Here is a 9727-nt window from a genome sequence, read left to right as displayed (position 1 = left end):
GCTGTGTCCTCAATGTTTATAGATTCTATAGAGATAACAGCTATAGAGATCATCTTACTCTTAATAGAGTCAAATATACAGTGCATTCGGAAAGTATTCAGACCGATTGACTTTTTCCAKATTTTGTTACGTTAGAGCCTTATTCTAAAAGTGATTWAAAAAATGTTTTCTTCCCCTCATCAATCTACACACAATACCCCATAATGACAAAACAAAATAATATATTTTTTGTAAWGTTTGCAAATGTATTAAAAATAAAAAAKTGYAATATACATTTACARAAMTATTCATGACCCTTTACTCAGTACTTTGTTGAWGCKCCTTTGGCAGTGATTACAGCCTTGAGTCTTCTTGGGTATGARGCTACAAGCATGGCACACCTGTATTTGGGGAGTTTCTCACATTCTTCTGTGCAGAWCCTCACAAGCTGGGCCACTCAAGGACATTCAGAGACTWGTCCTAAAGCCACTCTTGCGTTGTCTTGGCGTTGTGCTTAGGGCCATTGTCCTGTTGGAATGTGAACCTTCGCCTCAGTCTGAGGTCCTGAGCGCTCTGGAGCAGGTTTTCATCAAGGATCTCTCTGTACTTTGCTCCATTCATCTTTCCCTCGATCCTGACTAGTCTCCCAGTCCCTGCCGCTGAAAAACATCCCCACCGCATGATGCTGCCACCACCATGCTTCACCGTAGGGATGGTGCCAGGTTTCNTTGGGGATCATATTTAGGCAGCCTTTTCCCACCTGTTTGTTGTGGGATCTTGTTTGTGTATAGTTGCCTTGAGCACTGCATAGCTTCACGTTCGTGTTGTTCTTTCTTGTTTTTTGCCAGTTCACGTAATAAAGATGATGAACCCAAACCACGCTGCATTTTGGTCCGATTCTTATAACAACGATCGTGACATTAAGTCTATTGATTAATGTGGTAGACCTATGTATACATCTCACTGAGGATGACATTTCAAGTGGAGTAAATTTCACTCTTATCAAAGACCTCACGCATTCTCAGATTACGGAAAAACTTGAATAGTTCTATCTGGACGTCAAAGTCATTAATGTARGCAGTGGGTACAAATGATAACTCCTTATTGAGAACGCTAAGGTGAGCTGGTGTCAGTGTCTTACTTTATAAATGGAAGACATTTAGCTCCTGTTGGACTGGGAGCCCGTCCTGGATCTCAATTGGTAGGTGTCACGGGGTGGTAGTGGATTTCTTCTTCCCCCGACGTATGCGCCTGGGATTACGTCCTGGGGGGGTCGTCCCCGGCGTCCCCGCACTCTGTTGTAGAAAAAAACTCACCGTTGGTAGAGGAGCCAGAGTTAGGGCTGTCTGTGGATAGTTGGTCTGACAGAGGAACTCTGCGTCTGTCATCGGCTTGTCTCTTCCGGTTTTGTGGTTTCTTGTGCTCAGGATCTCGCCAGAGGTATATTAGTCCGTTGTTCTTTTCTTCCAAAGCGRGTTTATACTTCTTGATTTTCCTCTCCTTCAGGTCGGCCGTAATCTTAGTCTGAAGGTCTGCGTTACTCTTAATGAGATCACCCAGTTTGATAGGGTCATTAAGCTCGTCTCGTAGASCTTGCTGTGAGTTTTCAACTGAGGTTGCGATCTCGGTAATATCCTTTTTAAGTCGTTCAATGATCAGAGTCATCAGGTCCAATGAACATTTATTTAGTATAGCACACCATCGTTCACAAAACTCTTCAGTGCGTTGGCCAAGTGAAGGCTCTTTTTCCCCAACGTAGTCCGTGTGGGATAACTCCATTTCGAACATACTCACTTAAAGTGGCGATGTGCAGGTGTGCTAGTTTTCTTCAATGAACAGTCTTGGAATTCTTTAAAAAGATTTTTACAAGTGCCTTCTGGCCGATCAAATGGAGACTCTGTTACTAAAATGTTGTCTGTTTGCTGTTGGCTATATTCAAAAAGGCTCCATTGGGCATCGTTTTGAATTGAAGTTATCCTGGACGAGCTTTTGTACCGAATACATTACGTTGTTACAAGTGTCAAGCTTATGGACATGTGGCAGCAYTGTGTAGGAGGGAGGTTCCTAGGTGTGAGAAGTGTGCAGAAGGGCATGAGACAAAGAAATGGTATGTGATAACTGTAGGGGTGCCATGGGGCTGGGGATCAGAAATGTCCCGTGCAAGAGAGACAGGTTAAGGTTTCCAGGGTTAGAGTAGTGCAGAAGTTGTCATATGCTGAGGCAGTGAAGACAGTGGAGGAAGATGGGTCAAGGGGGAAGGATCCTGAAGAGGAGTGGTGTGAGTAGTAGATCTGTACCAGTACAGAGGGATAGGCCAACAAGTGATATATGTTTCAGTAAGGTTGGATTTTTAGCATTTATAGAAATGGTTATCAACTGTACTGCAGGGATGGAACGTAAGTCGCAGAAAGGTATTTGGGTGTGCAGAGTTACAGGGTGTGTTAAGTGATGATGTCCCATCTTTTCAGGATGTTGGCATGAGGTAGGACTAAATAGATTTAATTAGTGGCGTAGGGTGGTATTTTTTTAAATATTATTATTATTTTTTTTAAATAAAAATAATAATTGTGAGTGTGTTAGATGGTAAGGTATTTGCTTGAGAAATAAATAAATAAACAAAGTATAATGGAGTTGTACTCCAGTCTAGTAGGTGGCAGTAATGCAACATATTGGATGCCAACCGCCGTTAAACCTCATCGAAGAAGAAGACATGTAGGAGCGCTCCATTACGGATTAGCAGGATTTCCAACCATTCAACTCCGCCCACATGCTCTGGTGGAAACTGAAGTTTTGTTTGAAACTGCTAGTGACTCGGGTGAAACTAATAGTGCAGAAAGTGAGAATGAGTGGGTTACCGTGATGAAGAATAAGGGAAACAAGAGAAGTAAAGCTGTGGTGGAAAATAGGAAACCACGAGACTCGTGTTTAGTCGGAGTGAGGGTTTTGGATCAATGCTGCTTGGGAAATCCGTGTAATGTCTGAAGAAAAATATGGAATGTGTCGGAGGAAAGTGTTGATTCGGTGTTAGTCACAAGAAGTGGTCTTATTTTTTTTTTTWWATGTGTGTCTGCGGAGCAGAAGAAACGTGTTTTAAGACTCAAAAAGATATCGGAGTGGAATGTTTCCTGCATGGATTTTCATAGCAGGGCACCTCTCTAGGGGGTTATTTCTGGGGTGGTGAAAMAAATAAAGCCAGAGGATATAACTGAAGACATCGATGGAGTGGTTGTTGCACGTTGACTGACCTGTATGGTGGACGGAGAAAATAAATTAACTTCATCCATGCTACTGTTCTTTGATGAAGAGTTTCTCCCTTCCATTATAATGTTAGGATTCATGAGACACCCTGTAAGAGGTTTTGTGCACAAACCCCTTCAGTGTCATAAATGTAAAAGATTTGGTAATGTGTCAAGTGTGTGCAGAAGGGAAGAGTATCATGTGCCAGATGAAGTGAAATGTTGCAACTGTGGAGGTGAACATGCGCCTGAATTCATGGTATGCCCTGTTAGTGTGAAGGACAATGAGGTGCAAGGTTAAGGAGTGTCCAGCATGTCTCCCATCTGGAGGCGGTGAGAAGAATGGAAGGAATGAGCGGCGGGGAAGAAACAAGGGTAGTAGAGCCACCACGACCAGTGAAGGGTTCTAGTGAAACCTACGTAGTGAAATGCTACATGTTAAAAGGTGGACTTTGTATTATTTATTGCAATGGTCATAAACTGTACAGCACAAGCGGAGAAGATGTCTAAGAAAATTGGAATTATTGTGAATGCAGCTGAACATTTTTGGGGTCTTTGTGATTTCACAGCCGAGGCCGTGCAAGAAATCCTGTTGGTGAATGTTCCAACATCACAAGCCCCTGAGCCTGTGTAGGGATGTATTTTGGAGTGGACTGTGATTGAAGAAGTGGGATGGGTTTTGTTTGTTGAAGTGTTTAATTTTGGATGATCTTTCCCGTAATGGTTTTTAAGTTTGTTATTGAATACCCCGTCCAGCAGGTGGCAGTAATGCACCATTAACATTGGATGCCAACTGTCGTTAAACCCCATCAAAGAAGAGTTTTTTGCGCAATTTATCATACTTGATGTGGCTGATCAGCTTGCCAGATTTCTCGAAAGTTAGCAAGCTAGCTACTTGCTAAAGACAGTGTTGCAGTTCAGTTTCCGTAATAATAAAAGGCATGCAAGCGATCTAGCCAGACATACAGACATGCAGCAAGCTAGCTTGCTTGCTAAATCATTGATCCGATTCGAACTCAACTAGCTAAGGGAAATTATTCACACAGCTGCATGTAATTTAACAATGAGAATAGATTTTGGTCATAGATCCTTAGCTACCTGAAGTCACGTGGTGTCGGGCTTGCGTGCCAGCTAGAATGTTAGTTACAATCGGGACATTGTCATATTTCAAGGGCTTGTGCAGCATGACATGTTTAGGTTGACAGTACAGTGCATAGACGTGGTCCCCATCAACTGTAGCTGTCATAACTATTTTTCCAAACTAAGCAAAGATGCAGACAGTCTCTACTCATGAAAAAAGTTCTCATTGAGTGGTGTCTAACCAAAAACTATTGCACCCAGAATCATACTTAGTCTCACTCCTAACCATAGAGACACTTACTCAGAATTCTTCCTTATCTCTTCTTCCTAACCTTTGCGCCTCCTCCATTCACAGCATGTGACCATCATCCCGCCTCCCTCTCACCATCTATCCACCCAGGCGTGTACACTGTTTGTGGTGACCATGCGGTCTGAGTGTTGCCACCCCCGGGCTAGGCCCACCCTGAGGCAGCCTGCCTCTACCTGTAACCCCAGGGTCCTGATCCAGAAACGGACCTTAGGCCTGGACTAGCTGTTCTCTGACCCTGGCTGGCCTCAGCTCCAGCAGACAAGAACAGACCGAACGTCCGCCCAGCACCGACCCACAGGAACCTGTCTGCTGTGGCCGTCACTGTCCTGGTAGACACAGTGGTGTTAATGGACAAGTACATCCCAGATATGTCACGACTTCGGGCCGAAGTTGGTCCCGCTTCTTGTTCGGGCGGCGTTCGGCGGTCGACGTCACCGGCTTTCTAGTCGCCACCGATCCATGTTTCATTTTCGTTTTGTTTTGTCTATCATACACACCTGGTTTCCATTCCATTAATTATGTTCCTTATTTAACCCTCTGACTTCCCTCTCTGTTTTGTGCGTTATTGTTTGTCATGTGGGTCCGTGTTCTTGTGCTCTGGATTATTTTTGTATTGTTTCTTTGTTGGAACATTATCTTAATTTTGAGTAAACTTTTGGACTATTACTCATATCTGTSTCCWCCTCTCTCCCAGTATGTGYAGTCCAGACAGTGGTCCTAAGCTGCTGAAGGAGATGGGGATGCAGGAGGATGTTACTGACGGACCATGTCTACCCAGAGGAGTACAAGCAGCTGTTTGAACTGGTGGAGTGGTTCCAGGAGTTCACCCAGAGCTGGCTGTATGAGGAGATACTGGAGAACACCCCAAAAGAGGGCTGGCTCTAGACACACAGCGACACCACCAGGGCTGGAGGGATAGTGCAGCCGGGAACTGGACTGAAAAAAAACAGAGGCTGCCTGAAGCTTCAGATTGAGAGGAATCTAAACCCCTGAGATGTTGGACTAGTGAAACACACCTCATGTCATGGTTTAGGATTGTCCTGGGCGGATGTTGAGATGTGACAAGTTTGGTATTTGACCTTTTTTAAAGGGGTTATGTGTAGAGAGGCTTGTTTAAAAGCCACTAGGTGTGAAGGTCTGTCCAGTCCAGCCCAAAAGTTGACCGGTGAAAGGCAGCAGAGCCTACACCATATAGGCCATTTTCTCAAGGGTTGATTATGGATAGCAGCAGAAAGGTGACTTTATTGGCAAAGCAAGGTTATAACAAGTCAAGATGTGTTCGAACCGTTCGATCATTGTCATGACTGGGATTTGGTGTGCAACTCCGATGTTGTTTAAAGGAAAAAGGAACTATTGACCGAAACCATTTATTCACGCAGTAAAGAAAGTGTTTTTCTCTGGAGAACACAAAAAAATAAGAATATGACATTTCACCTGCGAAATGTCCACACATCTCTGATGCTTGACCTCACCTTTTTTTGTACCTACACACCATGACCGCATGATGGCCCCAAATCACCTCTTAAAAGCTCTGCGAAACTCGTTTGGACAGCACAGACAGGGAAGCGTCTGATTGTGAATCCCCAGGCAGTATTACCAAAGATTTTTACAATTGCACTGTTCTCCTAGCAGCAGGATATTATGCTAGCAGTACGATCGCAGAATATATTTTTTTATAAGACTCCACCTGCAAAGACATGCTAAACTTTGTGAATATCGATTTTTTTGTTGCACTCGTGCAGTAGAACTGTTTTTCACAGCATTGCAACCACCTTTGAAAAAGTTAATGGATAATTTGATGTATTACATTTTTTATGTTGTATTATTTACACCAGCATTTATTTTAAACATTACACAAGTAATGGTATGTTGAACGCTATTGTGTAGGCTATATTTAAAGATATAATCTTTTTATAAAATGCAAATGTACGTATATTATCGTACTTATTCAATAGTCTGCAAAACTTAAAAGAGTTGATCTTCTGCTGTGCAACTGGTTAAAAGTTGCAATATGTAAACTTTCTGGGCTACCTGAACACATTCACATAGAAATAGGATTTATTGATCTGTCATTGAAAGCAAGCCTAAGAAGCTGTAGATCAGTTCTAAGTGCACTATTTCTAGGCTACACGTTAAGTTTTTGCATCTTTTACTTTTGGTTTTGTACACCAGCTTCAAACAGCTGAAAATCCAATATGTTTGGTTATGGAAAATATATTTCACAGCAGTTTAGATGGTGCAATGACTCTCCACACTATACTTGCCTATTTTGTCACATGAACTGAAATTAGGCTAAATATTTGAATTTTAGCAACCAGGAAATGCTGGAGCGATTTTTGCATAGTGAATCTTAAATAAAAAGTTCTGGTGACTCCTTACTCCACCCACTCCAATCACTGCAATTCAATACAAGGTATATGGGATACTTATTGGCTTGTAGAGATAACTTTTCTACCCGTCTCAGCTAAAGTGGGGTGGGAAATACTCAGTAGGGTCTCTACTAAGAAAATCTGTAGTTTAGTTTTGGAGGTGAACTGTGTCACGTGGCCTGCTGCTGGCTTTTCACTCTGCCTCCTCTATAGCGCCTAATGCAATACGCTGTAATAGACTGTGCTGTTCCCCGGGCGCCGAAGGCGTGGATGTCGATTATGGCATCTGATTCAGAGGGGTTGGGTTAAATGCAGAAGCACATTTKAGTTGAAGGCATTCAGTTGTACAACTGACTAGGTACCCCCCTTTCCCTTTCCCTTACAATGGATATATATGGGCTTACCTTTCTCAGCTAAAGTGGGGTGGGAAATATTCATTAGGGTCTCTACTAACCAAATATGTGTAGTTTTGGTGGGGGACTATGTCGGGCTATGTCGTACATATCCAGCAACACAGCTGTAAATGGACTGGTACTATCCATGTTGCTGAAATCAATAAACACTCAACAACAAAAAATAAACACAAAAACCACACTTTTTTTTTATCAAAACGAAAATCTAAATTATTTTCAAGTTAAATGTAATGAATATTAACCAGTCTATTAGGACACAGTATAATCACACTTTCTGAACAGCAATGGACATCGGCTTCTTATCTATCAAGGTTAGCAGTATACTGTAAAGGCTAATTACCTAGTTAATAATCAAGCTTTCAGAACAACAATGGAGGACATTCATTACAAGTTATAGGCCTCTATGTGTTGCTTTTCTATCAAGGTTAGCAGCATACTGTTAAGTTCTATTCACCATGTTTTCAAACCCAATAATAGAGACAAGATTGGACGACGATACATAATACGGAGACTTGCTGATTATCAAGGTCAATAAAGGCATTTTCTGGTCAGTTTTAAATGTATTTGTAATTTTCTCTCTGATAACTGATACACGGTGAAACATACTCTCGCATGCCATTTTTACAAAGCGTTTACACATGGCCCTCTAATAAGGCTGCTTCAGAGAATAAGCACACATAAACATCACTACTACCGTCTGACTGTTTTCTAAAATTGATGAGAAAATTCATAGTTTAGTGTCACATCCACCACAAATCCATGCATTGCCAGATACTGTAATGCCGGGTATTTCTGAAGTGGAAGTTGTGTATCTTTTAATTCTCTTTCATACTGGCATAAGGAATTGTAAGATTTAATGTAATGCATTTAGTTCTACTAACTACAGTATATGTTGCATAGCTATAACTGAAAATGCTGTACTTTTTCACTGTGTTTCTTTTCATATGATACCAGATAGAACACAACTTGCTTCACGAATTCTTGGACTTTCTTTGAGGTAAAGCCCACACTTGATATTTAAGTGCAGTCGATATACCAGAGCGTGTCATGTGTAATTATCTGAAAAGGCTATAATACTAGATAATTCAAAGAGGTGTATGTAATATATGCAGGATAGATTCTAGCTCTTGGGTTAACAAGTCTCTGCTGGCCTGTCTACCTTCACAAGTAATATCTTTGGAGCATGGATGACAGAGCTTGAACGCTGAAAGTTGTTAGCAGTATTACATGTTTTACAAATCTTATTTTCTTGGGATGCTTGCAGTGAAAGGAATTCTTTGATGCCTCTTTCAGAAATATGACTTGGTTTAACTATTCGTTTTTTACATGGATTTCTTGCACTGACTGCAACTTCGAGAGCATAAACTGTGAATGTGGAGATCATTTGCTAAGAAATTTTCAGGTAGCATTTCCTTTTACAAAAGATTCCATAACGTCACATATGTCGCTGTTTTGAGGCCTCTGTTGAAGCAATGATTGTTTAGTCTGTCCTGTTTTCACTGCATCCATCAGTGAAATGATTTTGCTGAATTACTGATTTGGACTCATACAGTTTGCTTTAAGTAATCTTTTGTTACATTGTTTGAAAGCGGATGTTTTCTTCAGAAATGTCAAAACAGGAAAGGCTTTACTCTCAAGATGATTGAGGAAATAGTTGGAATAACATCAGTATCTGAAACTGACTCACAGGACTGTGCTTGCTCACTGATATCAGAGATTCTGTGAAAGCCCTCATTACATAATTCATACAATTATATAACTCCTGCTGTGTCCTCAATGTTTATAGATTCTATAGAGATAACAGCTATAGAGATCATCTTACTCTTAATAGAGTCAAATATACAGTGCATTCGGAAAGTATTCAGACCGATTGACTTTTTCCAKATTTTGTTACGTTAGAGCCTTATTCTAAAAGTGATTWAAAAAATGTTTTCTTCCCCTCATCAATCTACACACAATACCCCATAATGACAAAACAAAATAATATATTTTTTGTAAWGTTTGCAAATGTATTAAAAATAAAAAAKTGYAATATACATTTACARAAMTATTCATGACCCTTTACTCAGTACTTTGTTGAWGCKCCTTTGGCAGTGATTACAGCCTTGAGTCTTCTTGGGTATGARGCTACAAGCATGGCACACCTGTATTTGGGGAGTTTCTCACATTCTTCTGTGCAGAWCCTCACAAGCTGGGCCACTCAAGGACATTCAGAGACTWGTCCTAAAGCCACTCTTGCGTTGTCTTGGCGTTGTGCTTAGGGCCATTGTCCTGTTGGAATGTGAACCTTCGCCTCAGTCTGAGGTCCTGAGCGCTCTGGAGCAGGTTTTCATCAAGGAT

This window comes from Salvelinus sp. IW2-2015, linkage group LG4q.2, assembly GCF_002910315.2.
Source record: "Salvelinus sp. IW2-2015 linkage group LG4q.2, ASM291031v2, whole genome shotgun sequence".
Taxonomy (NCBI): Eukaryota; Metazoa; Chordata; class Actinopteri; order Salmoniformes; family Salmonidae; genus Salvelinus; species Salvelinus sp. IW2-2015.
Note: the sequence above shows the minus strand (reverse complement) of the source record.